This window comes from Pristiophorus japonicus, chromosome 9 (assembly GCF_044704955.1).
Source record: "Pristiophorus japonicus isolate sPriJap1 chromosome 9, sPriJap1.hap1, whole genome shotgun sequence".
NCBI classification, from domain to species: domain Eukaryota; kingdom Metazoa; phylum Chordata; class Chondrichthyes; family Pristiophoridae; genus Pristiophorus; species Pristiophorus japonicus.
In genome coordinates this window covers 181703135-181721613 of record NC_091985.1, presented here as the reverse complement: position 1 = coordinate 181721613, position 18479 = coordinate 181703135, and positions in this window count along the sequence as shown.

The window sequence follows — 18479 nt, the reverse complement described above, 5'->3', positions numbered from 1 at the left end:
TCCAATCCCTTTCGAATCCATTTCTTAATCAAGACATACTTCCCTGGGACCACGAGGGATGATTCGGGTAAAACTGGGAGGTCAAGGTGAGCCCCTCGAACCTGGTTGTGGGCTATTCGCAGAGCCTGAGTTAAGGAAAGAAAGTATGTGGTCATCTCCTCAGTCATGTGGTGGAACTGGACAGTGGAGGGGACATTCTGATTCCAGGGGATCCTTAGGGGTTTACCATAAATGACTTCAGCGGGGGTCAGCCTAGTCTTACCAGTCGGAGTAGTACGTATCTGGAATAGGGCTATGGGAAGGAGTTTAATCCAATTGTCCAGTTGATGTTACCAGTTTTGCAAGCTTGGTTTTTAGAGTTTGATTAGCACGTTCAACTAATCCCGCAGCTTGGGGTCGGTAGGCGCAATGCAGCTGCTGGTTAATGTGCATCTGGGAGCAGAATTCTTTGTTAACTTGGCCAATAAAGTGAGGGCCATTATCGGAACTCAGTCGAGCAGGGATAACATATCTAGGAACAATTTCCCTCATTAACACTTTAACAACAGTTTGAGCTTTATTGTCCAGGGTAGGATAAGCTTCGATCCATTTGCTGAATACATCCACTATTACTAGCACATATTTGTAACACTGAACCCTTTGCAACTCAATGTAGTCCAACTGCAAGATCTCAAAGGGACCTTCTGGTAGGGGCGTCTTACCCCAATCACAGGGGACTCCCTTCCCTGGATTATGCTGTTGGCAAACAAGGCAACGGCTACTAGTGTTCTGGGCCAACGCTTGAAGTCTGAGGTGCCACCAAGTAGCCAAAAGCGTATCAATTGTCGCCCTTGCTCCACAATGAATAGCAAAATGCATACATTCAATAACCCATGAGGCTAACTCGTCAGACATGCAAGTCTGTTCCGCGGGAGTGGTCCAGAGTTTAGAGACATTGTCATAGGTACATCCATAATCTTTCCACAACAGTTTATCTTTTTCAGGAGCGTCCTCCTGTGCTTTAATAACATTTGGATGGTTGACATTGGTTTTTCCGAGGCTAACTTATCCTTTGCAGGGTTTTTAGTTTGACTCATCATTCTAGGCACTACCATTCGTTGGCCACGAGACGCCTGTTTGGCCTCTTGGTCAGCATAACGGTTCCCTATATCAACCAGAGAATTTCCGGTAGTGTGGGCGGTACATTTGATAATGGCAATGCGCTTGGGGAACATGAGGGCTTGCAACAAATCAGATACTAGCTGTTTATGAGATATCTCATTCCCATTTGAAGTTAGGAAGCCCCTATTCTGCCATAATTGTCCGAAATCATGGGCTACTCTAACGGCATACCCAGAGTCGGTATAGATATTGACCTTGAGGTCTTTAGCCAAGATACAGGCTCGGGTGAGGGCAAATAGTTCAGCTTGTTGGGCGGAATAGGTGGTCTCAAAGGCGGCAGATTCCACGACCTGATTCTCCTGGTTTACTATGGCGTGTCCAGAATTTCGTCTGCCTTCTGGGTCAATGGAAGAGCTTCCGTCTACATACATAATACAGTCAGGGTCCTCCATTGGTGCATCAATTAGATCCTCTCTGACCGAGTTAGCTTCTTGAATTAAAGATAAACAGTCATGACCCGGTTCTTCCTCATCTTGGGGTGGCTCGGTAAGAAAACAGGCCGGATTGATGGCAGTACAGTGCCGAAAGGTCAGCCTTGGATTATTTAGTAGGTAGATCTCATATCTACTTTGCCTGGCCATGGTAAGATGTTGAGTCTGCAGTTGACCCAAGAGGGCAGCTACGGAGTGAGAGGTATATACAACAATATCCTGCTGAAGGGTAAGGTTGGCGGCAGATTGAAGGCTATTGTAGATAGCAGTTAATATTTGAGTACATACGGGGTGTCCCAAGGCAACGGAGTCTATTTTAGAAGAGTAGTGAGCAACAGGCCTATGTTTATCCCCGTGTTTCTGAGTTAAGACAGCGGGCACAATCTATCATGATCGTACAATACAGTTGAAAGGGACGGTCGTAGAGGGGCCGTCCCAAAGCCGGAGCTTGCAGCAGGGCTGTTTTTAGTTCCTTAAAGGCTTGGACGTCTGTGGTTTCTATTTCAAAGCTGCCTTCCTTGGTAGTGTACGGTGTGAGTTGCTTGGTCATCAGGGCAGCATTAGGAATCCAGGATCTACAGTAATTTATCATCCCCAACCACTGCCGCATTTGTCTAGCCGTGCTAGGGACTGGAAACTGGCAGATGGGTTTGATTCGACATGCCTCCAAGGCTCGGTGGGTGCCTGATAAAGTGATCCCAAGAAATTTGACTTGAGAGTGGCCAATTTTGACCTTTGATGGGGAAACTATGTATCCCAGGGAGGACAAGTAATTCAATAATTGATTAGCATTCTCTCTATTAATTGGTTCATCTGTGCTGGATACCAGTAAATCGTCCACATACTGAATTAAAGTAGATCCCTTAGTCAGCGTGAGAGATTGTAACTGTTTCTGCAGGCACCTTGAGAATAAGGTCGGGGAGTGGATGAACCCTTGGGGAAGTCTAGTCCAGGTATATTGCTGTCCCTGGTAAGTGAAGGCACATAGGTACTGACTCGCCTGGGCTAACGGCAAAGCGAAGAAGGCGTGTTGGAGGTCTATTATTGTGAAGATCTTGGCGTCTGCTGGGATTAAAGACAGTATCTGTGCTGGGTTGGGAACCAGAGCGTGCAGGGGCTGGACGATAGCTTTGATAGCTCGAAGGTCTTGGACCAAACGGTATTCGTTTGGTCTGCCTGGCTTAGGGACTGCCAGTATAGGAGTATTACACGGGGACTGGCATCGGACCAAATCCCTTGTTCCATTAGCCCCTTAATCAGTCGGTGGATACTCGGTATTGCCTGTGATTTCAGTGGGTACTGTCGGATAGAAGGCCAGTCCACATTGCCCTGCACTGAGATCTCAATCGGATCAATGGGAGTATAACCCACATGGGAGGGGTCCTCTGTCCACACATGAGGATCCACGTAGTCAGGTATGTCAGAGCCAGTATGATGCTGTAGAGTCGTTAAGACCTTCACAGGGTCCCCATGAAATTGGACTGTTCGGCCATGTTTTACAATTTGCACATCCCGCCTGGTAGGGTCAGCCTCATCTATGGCCTTGTGCACCATAACTCCCAAATCTTTAGCATGGTGAGGGGCTAATACTCACGAGTAATATGCGGTGCCACCGTTAGGGGCTGTCTCCACAGATTCTTATCCATTTCCACAAAATCTGCCTCTCCTTCCGGACCAGTCACTCTAGTCCTTAATAGAATTCCCTTCACTTCCCCTTCGTGATCCTGATAAAAGTTCTGCAGGTCCAGATTCTTTCCACTGGGATTGTATGCTAGGGTTACGTGATAGGGTCCCTGCGGCAGGTCCAGAGACCACCACTGAGGGGTTCGAGTGGTATAATACTGCCGCTTAAGGGTTCCCTATTTTGCAATAATCCCATCATCTCCACACTCTAAATGCAACTGGAATTTGCAGAGGAGGTCTCTAGCCATCAAGTTACAGTCCAGATTGGTAGTGATGACAAATCGATGTCCTAGCGATTCTTCCTGGTAACCCACTTTAACCAGTTCTGACACCGGGAATGTAGAGACTCGTCCCAGGAATCCTGAAAGTTCCTGTGTTTCAGTAGAGGGAGGGAGTTTAAGCTTTGATTGTACAGAAGACATGAAGGCTCCCGTATCTATCAAAAAGGGTTGCCACTCATTCATAATTTTTAACAATATCATTGGTTCGTCGTCCGGGGAGGATCTCTGTACAATCAAGCTACGTAGTCAATACGAATCGGGGGAGAAGTTAGTGTAAGATCCTCGTCCTCTCCCCCCTTGCCCCCCCTCCTCTTCCTCTTCCTTTTTCATGCTGACGGTAGGGGCAATTTTTATTCCAATGTCCTTCCTGCCCACAATTAAAGCATTCATTTCCTCTTACCCAGTCCCGACCTCTTCCCATACCATACCGGGGACAATAGGGAGGTTTGTAATTAGCAGGGCCCGAGCCGTTTGGGTGTTTAGTATAACCGTATCCTTGCTTATCCATCTAATCCTGTGCAACACTGCGGTTCCATATGGTATCCCCTTGGATCGGGTTTTGGTCCTTCCACCCGAGATGGCTCTTCGTTTCTAGTCACGTATTCAGACTTGACCCGGGTTGGGGGCGCACCTTCCCCCTCTCCTTTCTTTTCCATCCAATAATATCTAACCGCCCTTTCCATCTGGGCTTTACTGTTATCTGCCCAATTCATATTATTTGTCCGGATAGCGTGAGCATCGAATAGGGCAGGCACTGAAGTAGAATAGCGCAGAATTGAGGAGAATCCTCTCGCTCCCTGAAGGCATTATCTCCTGATTGACTCCCGTATATTTCAATAAATCTTTCCATAAATTCATCGGCAGTTTCTTCTCGCTTGGGTTTAGTTTCTAATACTGTGGCCATACTGATGGGCTTCTGAAGGGTCGTGGTGAGAGCATTGAAGATAGCGTTTAGGCGATCCTGGACATCGTTAGGGTGAGCAACCACCAATGCATCATGAGTAGCACGTCCTAGGTGAGTTAGAAATCCGGTATGTTCAGTTGGGCTCAAGGTTTGCTTTACCAAGGCCCACAGGTCCCTTGATTCTGCATTATAAACTGAAATAGTAGTTCGAAGATGATCTATAAATTTGATAGGTTCTTTTTTTCGATCTGGTATGCTGGCCATAAGGGTCAGAATTTCGTTCGGTTTCCAGGGCACATAGACATCTATGGTGGGGTGGTTTGCAGCTTGTTGTGCATCAGGGTTTGGCATTGGTCTGACAGGGAATTGGTGTCGGGACTTTGGGATCTTGGAAGGCATTTCTAGGTCGGAGGATGTTTCGGAGCTGTCTGACTGCTTGACAATTCCGCGTCTCGATCGGCGGGAGTGTTTGCTATGTCTTTCACAACTTGGACTGGTAGATTGACGAGAAGATTTACGGGACTGTCTGTGATATCGAGATATAGTTCTGCCCTTCCGAGTGTGAGATCTGGTCCTTTTGGCTATATTGCTTGTGAACTGGGGATCTGAATCGCTATCAGAGGATGAGGAGTCAGTTTGGGTTTGTTGCTTTGTTGGTATGGGATTATATTTATCTTTAACTCCTCTCGCCGGAGTGTAAGGTGAAGGGTGATGGGAAGAGACTGGAGCAAGGAGCTAGGGGGTGCGGAAGGCGCCGTTGGGCGCTGAGTCAGTGACCATTCATCAATTTCATCATCAGCCTCGGTCAACACAAAGCTAGCCATTTGACTACGTAGTCGGTCAATACCTTTCTCAGAGGTCCCAGAGGATCTCTTAGTAAGTTTCTCGTGCGCGCATTCTTTTTTTAAGACGTCTACAGTTTTTAACATGTCTTCCCTCTGTCAATGAGAGTCCTAATTTAATAGCATTTATTTGCCAACTTGACAGAAGTGATGCATCTTTTAATTTTTGACAATAGTGTCGCCATGTTGCAATTAAGTTTTTGTCCGCTTTTCCTCGTCCCCTTCTCCAAATTAATCCCTGTGCTTTTTTTGCTACCTCTACGCATCTACTGCCACCTAGAGGCCACTGGTCATCTCCTAATAATTTGTTCAGGGCTCCTGATAATTTTTTTAATTCTTCAGCTCTTTCAGGGAATTCCTCACATAACTTTTGTAGCGGACTATCCGCATCCGTTGTTTTATCCAACTGATTACCCATTTTCACGCCGCCCCTCATATTTAAACTAACTCTAATTCCAGCGTCGTTGCGCGTTCACGTCGCTGCGCGATTTGAACTAACTTTAAACTAACACTGACTTCCGCGTCACCCCGCAGTTCACGTCGCCGCGCGATAGAAACTAACTTTAAACTAACACTGACTTCCGCGGCGCCTCGTGGTTCCCGTCGCCGCGCGATTTACTAACTTTAAACTAACACTGACTTCCGCGTCGCCCCGCGGTTCACGTTGCCGCGCGATTTAAACTAACTTTAAACTAACTTTAACTTACGTCGCTGCGCGGTCACGTCAGCCCGCGGTTCACGTCACCTCACAATCGCGTCAGACCGCGGTTCACGTTACCTCGCAATCGCGTCGGCCCGCGGTTCACGTCGCTGCGCGTTCGCATCGGCCCGCGGTTCACGTTACCTCACAATCGCGTCGGCACGCGGTTCACGTCGCTGCGCGTTCGTGTCGGCCCGCGGTTCACGTTAACTCGCAATCGCGTCGGCCCGCGGTTCACGTCGCTGCATGTTTGCGTCGGCCCGCGGTTCACGTTACCTCGCAATCGCGTCGGTCTGCGGTTCACGTTGCTGCGCATTCGCGTCGGCCCGCGGTTCACGTTACCTCGCATTCGTGTCGGCCCGCGGTTCACGTTACCTCGCAATCGCGTCGGCCCATGGTTCACGTCGCTGCATGTTCGCATCGCTGCACATTTTACCTAGCCCTATCTAGCCCTACCTTTCGTGTTGCCGCGTGATTTAAATCCAATCAGTGCCTAGACGGGCCAAGTGATATACAAGGTCGACGTCACACCTGACTTGGACACTTATCCTCTATGAACCTTATTTAATTCCCCATAAGCCTTACTTAATTCCCTGTGAGCCTAATTTAATTCCTTATGAGCCTTATTTAATTTCTTTTAGTCTCCAGATTTCCCTATCCTTTTGCGTCACTGCGCAGTTTAAATCCAATCAGTGCCTAGACGGGCCAAGTGATATACAAGGTCGACGTCACACCTAACTTGGACACTTATTTCCTAAATTTAGAAGGTATTCGCCAGATTGTTATGGATCTCGTTCAGACACTACCCGAGAACCAGCGAGTGGCCAAACTTTCCTCAGACTTTTGAAACTAGGAGAAACTGGAGCTGTATTAAAAGTATACTTACTCCAGTGGCCACTTTCCCCTCGCCTCGTCCAAGGCTAGTCTGGCTCTTAATTCACAACTTCTCGGCAGTCGTCTGTTGAGATCCCACTTCTGACACCAAATGTTGATTTCTGAGTTCTTTTCTCTCAATCTGGTTCAGTGAAATTACTGAGTCGAATAACGATTGTGCTTTCAACAAAGCAGTCTTTATTCACCGGCCGGCGAGACTTATCAGACAGAAGGTATACTCTCTCGATAGAGCGTACACACTTCCTACGGATAAGCGAAGTTACATCGTAAAGCGACGACAGTTATACATTTTTGAAAATAGATAACAAGATACAATTAGATTGACATTCTAGTTCAGCTTATCCCTTTTGATCCTTCCTTTCCTTTGTTCACTCATTAGCCGACATCTATATGGGCTGTTTTTTACGAAAGCTCAGGCATTGCCTCTAAATGTTACAATTTTACTGGCGTGACTACTAACTGAAACCTTGCAATTCTGCTAATTGTGCTGATGTTGTATTTTCATTTATCCATATATCCATTTCATGTTACAATTTATATTGGCATGATTAGTAACTTAAAACCTTGAGAAAGTCTGTTAATTGTGCTGATGTTGTATTATTTGCAATCTGACATTCTCTTAGTTATTTTTCCATGGCTTATACATTTTCATATATCCAGTTCACTTCACTGTCTTTATTTCCATATATCCAGTTCACATATCCACAGCACCCCACTAATTACTGATTGCCAACCAGAAAATGACCCATTTATCCCGACTCTCTGTTCTCCGTTTGTCAGCCAATCCTCTTTCAATGCTGATATATTACCTCCAACCCTGTGAACTTTTACCTTATGCAGTAACCTTTAATGTGGCATCTTGTCAAATGCCTTCTGGAAGTCCAAATGCACCTGATCCACTGGTTCCCCTTTATCCACCCTGTTTGTTACATCCTCAAAGAATTCCAGCAAATTTGTCAAACATGTCTTCCCCTTCATAAATCTATGCTGACTCTGCTTGACCGAATTTTGCTTTTACAAATGCCCTGCTGCTGACTTAATAATGGACGCCAACAATTTCCCAACAACAGATGTTAGGTTAACTAGTTTACCGCTTTTTGTCCGCCTTCTTTTTTAAATAGGGGTGTTACATTTGCAGTTTTCCGATCTGCTGGAACCTACCCAGAATCCAGGGAATTTTAGTAAATTACAACCAGTGCACCCACTATCCCTGCCGTTACTTCTTAAGACTCCAGGATGCAAGCCACTCCGCTGCTCTTGCCTCATAACCCTGAAAATCTTTCCAACTCAAATATTTATCTCTTTTGAAAGTAACATGTGAATCTGCTTCCATCACCCTAACAGGCATAGAAACATAGAAAATACGTGCAGGAGTAGGCCATTCGGCCCCTCTAGCCTGCACCGCCATTCAATGAGTTCATGGCTGAACATGCAACATCAGTACCCCATTCCTGCTTTCTCGCCATACCCCTTGATCCCCCTAGTAGTAAGGACTTCATCTAACTCCTTTTTGAATATATTTAATGATTTGGCCTCAACAACTTTCTGTGGTAGAGAATTCCACAGGTTCACCGCTCTCTGGGTGAAGAAGTTTCTCCTCATCTTGGTCCGAAATGGCTTACCCCTTATCCTTAGACTGTGACCCCTGGTTCTGGACTTCCCCAACATTGGGAACATTCTGCGTTCCAGGTCATAACATCTGGCTGCTTAATTTTCCCCCCTCGTGTAGCATCTGGTTCATTTGCCAATCACCTTAAATTGGTGTCCTCTGGTTACCGAACCTTCTGACACTGAAAATTGTTTCTCCTTATTCAGAGAGTTGATGGGCTGGAGGAGGTTACAGTGATAGGGAGGGGCGAGGCCTTGGTGGGATTTGGACAAATGAGTATTTTAAAGGTTGAAGCCACCAGCTATCTCTCTCAGTGCAGAATGTTACTCACTGCTAACAGGAAAGATTTTTGTTTAACGACTAAAGATGCATAATGAGTGTAAATCAATCCCTGTACCTTTAACTAACAGCAACATGGAAAGAGGGAAATGAATGACCTTTAAACACCTGGTTATCGACCCCCGACACTGTAAATTGTTTCTCATTATAGAAGCATATTAAATTTATAGCATGGAAGGATGCCATTTAGACCCATCGTGTCTGCACAGGCCGACAGAGAGCTATCCCACCTAATCACACTTTCCAGCTCTTAGTCCGTAGGCTTGTTGGTTACAGTACTTCAAGTACACATCCAAGTACTTTTTAAATGTGGTGAGGGTTTCTGCCTCTACCAACCTTTCAGGCAGTGAGTTCCAGACCCCCACCAGCCTCTGGTTGAATACATTTCCCCTCAAATCCCCTCTTAAACCCCCTACCAATTACTTTAAATCTATGCCCCCTGTTTGGTGATCCCGCTAAAACGGAAATAGGTCCTTTCTATGCACTCTATCTAGGCCCCTCATAATTTTATACACCTCAATAAGGTCTCCCCTCAGCCTCCTCTGTTCTAAAGAAAACAAACCCAAACTATTAAGAGGTTTGTTGGGCTGGAGGCAGTTACAGAGATAGGCAGGGTGATACTTTGGAGGGATTTCAACAAGTGGAGGAGTATTTTAAAGGCTGATGCCACCAGCCATCTCCTCCAGCACAGAATGTGACTCACTACCAACACGAAGGATGCTACTTTACCGCGAAAGTATAATGAGGGGAAATCAATCTCTGTACCTTTAACTAACAGTGACATGGTAAGAGGGAAATGAATGATCTTTTCAACATCTATTCCACTTGGCACTGAAGTGTCTGGAACTCATAATCGGAACTTCAGGGAAACAAAATACTGACAAATATTAAACTGTTTTGTTGACAAAAGAAACCTGAATTTAACTGTTAAAAGATAAATTATTTAAGAGGGGTTCACACTGATTCACCTGACAGTCCGATTCAGGATCCAAACCTCAAGCACTGTAATTGGTTGCAGAACACGCTGCTGTCTTGGCCCACCTGTCATATATGTAACCCCAGGCAACCTGTATAATACCACCACCAGAGGGCTTACCTATTGAAGTCCCAAGGGATCCCAGCATTCTTTGGGAGCACTGTATATAAGCAGGCCTACCACGCTGTACCAGCACTCTGGAGTCTGAATAAAGGAGCTAAGGTCACACTTACTCATTCTCTACAGTACCCAGTTGCATTACTTTATTATAAGCATAACAATTGGTGATAAGATAACGAACAACCACGCGGAAATGCAGAGAACTGTTGGTATCCTGGAGAAATTCTCAGAAGGGGATGAATGGGAGGCCTTCATGGAGCGACTCGACCAATACTTCGTAGCCAATGAGCTGGAAGAGGATGAGAACGCTGCCAAACGAAGTGTGATCCTCCTCACCGTCTACGGGGCAACAACCTACGGCCTCATGAAGAATCTTCTCGCTCCTGTGAAGCCAACAAACAAATCCTATGAAGAACTGTGTGCACTGGTCTGGGAGCACCAAAATCCGAAGGAAAGTTTTCTGATGTCAAGGTATCGATTCTACATGTTTCAGCGGTCTGAAGGCCAGGAAGTGGCAAGCTACTTCGCTGAATTAAGGCACCTTGCAGAGCATTGTGAATTCGATGGATTCCTTGAGCAAATACTAAAAGACTTGTGTGTGCTTGGCATTGGCCATGAGGTTATCCTTCGCAAACTATTGACTGTTGAAACACGAACCTGAGCAAAGCCATAATGATAGGCCAGGCATTTATGTCCACCAGCGATAACACCCAACAAATTTCGCAGCATAAAGAGGTTTCGGCAAGTACTGTACACAAAGTAACATCGTTTTCAGGCAGGAAATGCATATGGCAGAAAGTACACGCCTGCAGCTGCATGACCTCAGATGACCCAGAATCTGCCATCAAACGTTATTGCGAGGCAGTTAGCGCCTTGTTGGCGCTGCGGAGGTGATTGTCTAGCCCATCAATGCCGCTTCAAACACTATATGTGCAAAGGCTGTGGAACAATGGGACACCTCCAGCGAATGTGCAACCCCTGCAAACCACCACGTTGCAGAGGAGGATGGATCCACAACGGATCCGAGGAGGCAGAAGTGTATGGGGTACACACCTTCACCACGAAATGTCCACCGATCATGCTAAAATTCGAACTGGATAGAATTCCAGTATCCAAGGAACTGGACACGGGTGTGAGTCAGTCTATCATGAGCAAAAACGCCTTCGACAGGCTGTGGTGCAACAAGGCACACAGGCCCAAGCGTAGCCCCATTCATACCAAGCTAAGAACTTGCACTAAAGAGCTGATCTCTGTAATTGGCAGCGCAGTATTAAAATTCTCCTATGATGGAACAGTGCACGAACTCCCACTATGGATTGTACCAGGAGATGTCCCCACACTGTTCGGCAGAAGCTGGCTGGGAAAAATCCACTGGAACTGGGACGACATCCGAGGGCTCTCATCCATCGACAATGCCTCATGTGCCCAGGTTCTGAGCAAGTTCCTTTCGTTGTTTGAGCCAGGCAGCAGAATTTCCTCGGGGGCGAAGGTGCAGATCCACTTGGTTCCCGGTACACGACCCATCCACCACAAGGCACGGGCAGTGCCATATATGATACGAGAGAAAGTGGAAATTGAGCTGAACAAGCTGCAGCAAGAAGGCATCATCACGCCGGTGAAGGTCAACGAATGGGCCAGTCCAATTGTTCCGGTTCTCAAAGGCGATTGCACGGTCAGAATATGTGGGAATTATAAAGTAATGATTAACCATTTTTCGCTACAGGACCAGTACCCGCTACACAAGGCAGACAACTTATTTGCGGCCCTGGCTGGAGGAAAGACGTTCACCAAGTTGGACCTGACTTCGGCTACATGACGCAGGAGCTGGCGAAATCTTCGAAAGGGCTCACCTGCATCAACACGCACAAAGGTCTGTTCATCGACAATAGATGCCCGTTCGAGAATTTTTCAAAGGAACATGGAGAGTCTGCTAAAGTCGCTTCTGCGCACTGTGGTTTTCCAGGACGACATACTGGTCACAGGTCGGGACACCATCGAACACTTGAAGAACCTGGAAGTGGTTCTAAGTTGGCTGGATCACGTGGGACTCAGGTTGAAATGCTTAAAGTATGTTTACCTGGTGCCAGAGGTGGAGTTCATGGGGAGAAGAATCGCGGCAGACGGCATCAGACCCACTGACGTCAAGAACGAGGCCATCAAGAACGCGGCGAGACCAAAGAATGTGACGGAGCTGCGGACATTCCTGTGACTCCTCAACTATTTTAGTAATTTCCTATCTGGGTTAAGCACCTTGCTAGAACCCCTACACGTGCTGCTACGCAAGGGAGATGACTGGGTATGGGGGAAATCGCAAGAGGCTGCTTTTGAGAAAGCCAGAAATCTGTTATGTTTCAACAACTGCTTGTTCTGTATAACACATGTAAACCCAGTGTGAGCTGTGAGGAGGACGCAAAGAGGCTGCAGGGTGACTTGGAAAGGTGAGTGGGCAAATGCATGGGAGATGCAGTATAATGTGGATAAATGTGAGGTTATCCAATTTGGGGGCAAAAATACGAAGGCAGAATATTATCTGAATGGCGGCAGATTAGGAAAAGGGGAGGTGCAATGAGACCTGGGTGTCATGGTTCATCAGTCATTGAAAGTTGACATGCAGGTACAGCGGGTGGTGAAGAAGGCAAATGATATGTTGGCCTTCATAGCTAGGGTATTTGAGTATAGGAGCAGGGAGGTCTTATTGCAGTTGTATAGGGCCTTGGTGAGACCTCACCTGGAATATTTTGTTCGGTTTTGGTCTTCTAACCTGAGGAAGGACGTTCTTGCTATTGAGGGAGTGCAGCGAAGGTTCACCAGAATGATTCCAGGGATGGCTGGACTGACATATGAAGAGAGACTGGATCAACTGGGCCTTTATACACTGGAGTTTAGAAAGATGAGAGGCAATCTCATAGAAACGTATAAGATTCTGACGGAACTTTACAGGTTTGATGCAGGAAGAATGTTCCCGATGTTGGGGAAGTCCAGAACCAGGGGACACAGTCTCAGGATTAGAGGTAGGCCATTTAGGACTGAGATGAGGAGAAACTTCTTCACTCAGAAAGTTGTTAACCTGTGGGATTCCCTGCCGCAGAGAGTTGTTGATGCCAGTACATTGGATATATTCAAGAGGGAGTTAGCTATGGCCCTTATGGCTAAAGGGATCGAGGGGTATGGAGAGAAAGCAGGAAAGGGGTACTGAGGGAATGATCAACCATGATCTTATTTAATGGTGGTGCAGGCTCCAATGGCGGAATGGCTTACTCCTGCACCTATTTTCTATGTTTCTATGTTTCTAACCCATGTAAACGTTTAGTGCTATGTTGTGATGCGTCTTCGTATGGGGTCAGGTGTGTGCAACAAGCAAATGAATCGGGAACATTGCAACTGGTCACCTATGCATCCAGGAGTTTGTCCAAGGCCGAAAGGGCCTACAACGTGATTGAAAAAGAAGCTCTGGCATTCGTTTACGGGTGAAGAAAATGCACCAGTATCTGTTTGTTCTCAAGTTTGAGTTAGAAACCGACCATATCACTATTCTCAGAGAGCAAAGGGATTAATACCAATGCATCTGCTCACATCCAAAGATGGGCGCTTATGCTGCCTGCATATAATTATGTAATCCACCACAGACCAGGCACAGTGAACTGCGCTGATGCTCTCAGTCGGCTACTATTGCCCACCACAGGGGTGGAAATGGTACAGCCCGCAGACTTGCTCTTGGTGATGGATGCATTTGAAAACGAAAAGTCTCCCGTCATCAGATCAGGACATGGACCAACCAGGATCCTTTACTGTCCCTTGTAAAAAAACTGTGTCCTCCATGGGAGCTGGTCCAGCGTCCCAGCGGAGATGCATGAAGAGATCAAGCCATTCCAGCGGCGCTAAGACGAAATGTCCATACAGACGGTCTGTCTTTTGTGGGGCAATCGCATGGTTTTGCCGAAGAAAGGCAGCGAAACGTTCATACGCGACCTACACAGTACCCACCCAGGCATAGTAATGATAAAAGCTATAGCCAGATCCCATGGTGTGGTAGCCCGGCATCGACTCAGATTTGGAGTCATGCATGCACCAATGCAACACTTGCTCTCAATTGGGTAATGCACCCAGGGAGGCACCGTTAGGTTTGTGGTCATGGCCCTCCAATCCATGCTCAAGGATCCACGTTGACTTTGCGGGCCCATTTCTAGGCAAAATGTTTTTGGTTGTTGTGGATGCTTATTCGAAATGGATTCAGTGTGTAATCATGTCTGTAAGCACATCCACTGCCACCATCGAAAGCATACGAGCCATGTTTACCATGCATGGTCTGCCTGATGTCCTTGTCAGCGACAATGGCCCGTGCTTCACCAGTATTGAATTCAAGGAATTCATGATCATCAATGGGATCAAGCATGTCACATCTGCGCTGTTCAAGCCCGCATCCAATGGCCAGGAAGAATGAGCAGTCCAAATCATCAAGCAAAGCTTGAAACATGTGTCGGAAGGCTCCCTGCAGACCTGCCTGTCCCGAGTCCTGCTCAGCTACCGCACCGGACCCCAGTCGCTCACTGGGGTTCCCCCAGCCGAACTGTTCATGAAAAGGGTGCTCAAAACAAGGCTCTCTCTTGTTCACCCTGATCTCCATGATCACGTCGAGGGCAGGCAGCATCAACAAAGCATGGAACATGACCGCGCAAACTTTTCACGCGATATTGAAGTCAATGTCCCTGTATTTGTACTCATAGCCAAAGAGGGGAATCGGGTGTTTCAGGTCAAACTTGCTGATGGACTAACTTGCAGAAAGCATTTTGACCAAACCAAACTGCGATTCACAAACAGCCACGAGCAACCCGAAGAGGACACCACCAACTTCGACCCGCCAACACACACAAGTTGTAACCAACATCACAGTCAACCACGAAGCTGAATTCACCATTACCAGCAGCCTGGCAAGACCTGCTGCCTAGCAGTCCAGTGAAGAACCAACAAACTCACCCACACCTGCATTTGTACCGAGATGATTGACAAGGGAGTGGAATGCCCAGATATTCTCACCCTGTAAATAAGTGTACTATTGACATTGGGAGGGAGTGATGTTATGTATGCAACCCTAGGTAACCTGTACCATACACTGCCACCAGAGGGTATACCTGTTGGAGTCCCAAAGGATCCCAGCATCCCTTGGGAGCACTGTATATAAGCAGACCTCCCATGCTGTACCGGCACTCTGGAGTTTGATTAAAGGAGCTAAGGTCACACTTAGTCATGTCTATAGTACTCAGTTACATTACTTTATTATGAGCATAAGAGTAGGGGCTGGAGGAGGTTACAGAGATAGGGAGGAACGTAGGGCTGGAGTAGGTTACTGAGATAGGTAGGGGTGTAGGGGCTGGAGCAGGTTACAGAGATAGGTAATGGTGTAGGGCTGGAGGCGGTTACAGAGATAGGGAGTGGTGTAGGGGCTGGAGGGGTTACAGAGATAGGGAGTGGTGTAGGGGCTGGAGTCATTTACAGTGATAGGGAGGGGTGTCGAGGCTGGAGGACATTACAGAGATAGGGAGGGGTGTAGGAGCTGGAGGAGCTTACAGAGCTACGGAGGGGTGTAGGAGCTGTAGGAGGTTACAGAGATAGGAAGAGGCGATGTCATGGAGGGATTTATCGGTGCAGCAGAGCAGGTCTCCAATGGTCCTGGTTAACCCTTACCACTGGACCAAGACCTCGCTCTGTCAAGCCCGTGTGGTGCGCTGGTGTACAATCCACACACAGGCATCTTCCACCCTTCAGGATATAGTTCGGGATCTGGAATATTAGATCCTTCATTGAAACACCTGTCATCCTCGATACGAGGGTCTGCCTAAGATCATTCTGTGATACAAAGAAATTCTGTGACGTATTTCTCCTTTTACTCCCTTTCTCCGTTTCCCACAGTGACCACCCTCTAAAAGTATTTCATTGGCTGTAAAGCGCTTTGTGACGTCCGGTGGTAGTGAAAGACGCTATATAAATGCAAGTGGTTCTTTCTTCCTTCCTATCTTCTCCCTTTGCCATCTTGTATCACCCGGCCCTGCATTTCTTTACCCCTTTTCCCCTCCTCTCCCAACCCCTGATGTTCCACAATCCGGTTCCCGCTTTAATGGGGTCGGGACTGAATTATAGTTGCACAACCAATATTTCCGCGGATGGGCGGCTCCGCTTTAAGGGCGATTCCAGGGAGCGGCCGTGCGGTCAGAAGCGTGATGACGCAATGGCGCTGCGCGGCGATGGAAGAGGAGCTGGAGCGGCCTTGTGATTGGTTGGCGGGAGCTGTCCATCACCCAGCCGAGTAGGCAGAATCCCTCACAGCCGGACGACTCTGCCATTGGCTGAGGCGGCTGCCCATCAAGCAGAGGGCCTGCTGCCATTGGCTGAAGCGATGGATGCAGTCTGACCCGCCCCCTGCAGAGCCCGGAGGGTATTACAGGGTCCCATCAAACACAACAACAACTTATATTTATATAGTACTTTTACCGTACTCTCCCAGGGCAGGTCCAGCACGGGTTAGAGACAAGAAGAAAGAAAGACGTGCATTTATATAGGGCCTTTCATGGCCACCGGACATCTCAATCACTTTATGGCCAATGACGTACTTTTGGGGTGTGCTCACTGTTGTATTGTGGGAAACACGGCAGCCAATTTGTGCACAGCAAGATCCCACACACAGCGATGTGATAATGACCATATATTCTGTTTTTTGTTATGTTGATCGAGAAATAAATATTGGCCCCAGAACACCGGCGAGAACTCCCCTGCTCTTCTTCCAAATAGTGCCCTGGGAACTTTTACATCCACCTGAGAGGGCAGACGGGGCCTCGGTTTAACGTCTCACCCGAAAGACAGCATCTCCGACAGTGCAGCATTCCCTCAGTACTGTCCCTCCAACAGTGCAGCGCTTCCTCAGTACTGCCCCTCCGACAGTGCGGCGATCCCTCAGTACTGTCCCTCCGACAGTGCGGCACTCCCTCAGTACTGTCCCTCCGACAGTGCAGCAGTCCCACAGTACTGTCCCTCTGACAGTGCAACGCTCCCTCAGTACTGCCCCTCTGATACTGCGGCGATCCCTCAGTACTGCCCCTCCGACAGTGCGGCACTCCCTCAGTACTGCCCCTCCGACAGTGCGGTGCTCCCTCAGCACTGCACTGGGAGCGTCAGCCTGCATTTATGTGCTCCAGTCCCTGGAGTAGGACTTGAACCCACAACCTTCTGACTCAGAGGCGAGCGTGCTGCCCACTGAGACAGGGCTGACAGGGCAGGTACAGCACGGGTTAGTTATTGTATTACACCCAGAACTTAGGTTAATGCTCCCTCCTGGTGGTGAGTTATTGTATTACACCCAGAACATAGGTTAATACTGCCGCCTGGTGGTGAGTTACTGTATTACACCCAGAACTTGGATTAATCCTGCCACCTGATACTGAGTTATTGTATTACACCCAGAATTTGGACGAATGCTGTCTCCTGGTGGTGAGTTATTGTATTACACCTAGGCTCTTTGGTGGAGCTCTCCAATTAGCCCCACCCCTTGCTCTTTCACCATTGCCCTGCAATTATTTCCTTTTTGAAGAGTTTTCAATTGTGTTTTTAAACTTGCTGTTGAATCTGCTTCCACTATCCTTTCAGGCAGCCCATTCGCAAGCACAACAAATTGCTGCATATTTTTCGCCTCTCCTCTCACCTCTGGTAACTCACCATCAGGAGGCAGCCTCGCTCCATGTCCTGGGTGTAATTCAGTAACTCACCATCAGGAGGCAGCCTCGCTCCATGTCCCGAGTGGAATTCAGTAACTCACCACCAGGAGGCAGCCTTGCTCTATGTCCTGGGTGTAATTCAGTAACTCGCCACCAGGAGGCAGCCTCGCTCAATATCTTGGGTGTAATTCAGTAACTCACCACCAGGAGGCAGCCTTGCTCCATGCCCTGGGTGTAATTCAGTAACTCACCACCAGGAGGCAGCCTAGCTCCATATCCTGTGTGTAATTCAGTTATTCACCACCAGGAGTCAGCCTCGCTCCATGCCCTGGGTGTAAGTAATCAAGTCTCCATTGCAAAATTCTCATCTGTGTTTACAAATCCCTCCATGGCCCTCATCCCTCCCTATCTCTGTAACCCCCTCCAATCCCTACACCCCTCCCTATCTCTGTAACCTCCTCCAGCCCCTGAGCCCTCCCTATCTCTGGAAGCCCCTCTAGCTCCACAAACCCCGCCCGACAATTCTGGCCCCTTGAACAGTTCTGATTATAATATTGTTTGATAATAACCCCGTGTGAAACAGCTTGGGACGTACGATTCAGCTAAAGGTGCTATCTCAATGCAATGGTTGCTGAGGTTGAATGGCCTGATTCTGTGCTCTATCATTCTCAGAGAAATGAGGGCAGGTGACCAAAAGCTCGGTCAAAGAGGTCCGTTTTAAGCAGCATCTTGAAGGAGGAGAGAGGTAGAGAGGCGGAGAGGTTGAGGGAGGGAGCTCCAGAGCTTGGGACGCAGGCAATAGAAGGCACAGCCACCAATGGTGGAGCGAATATAAT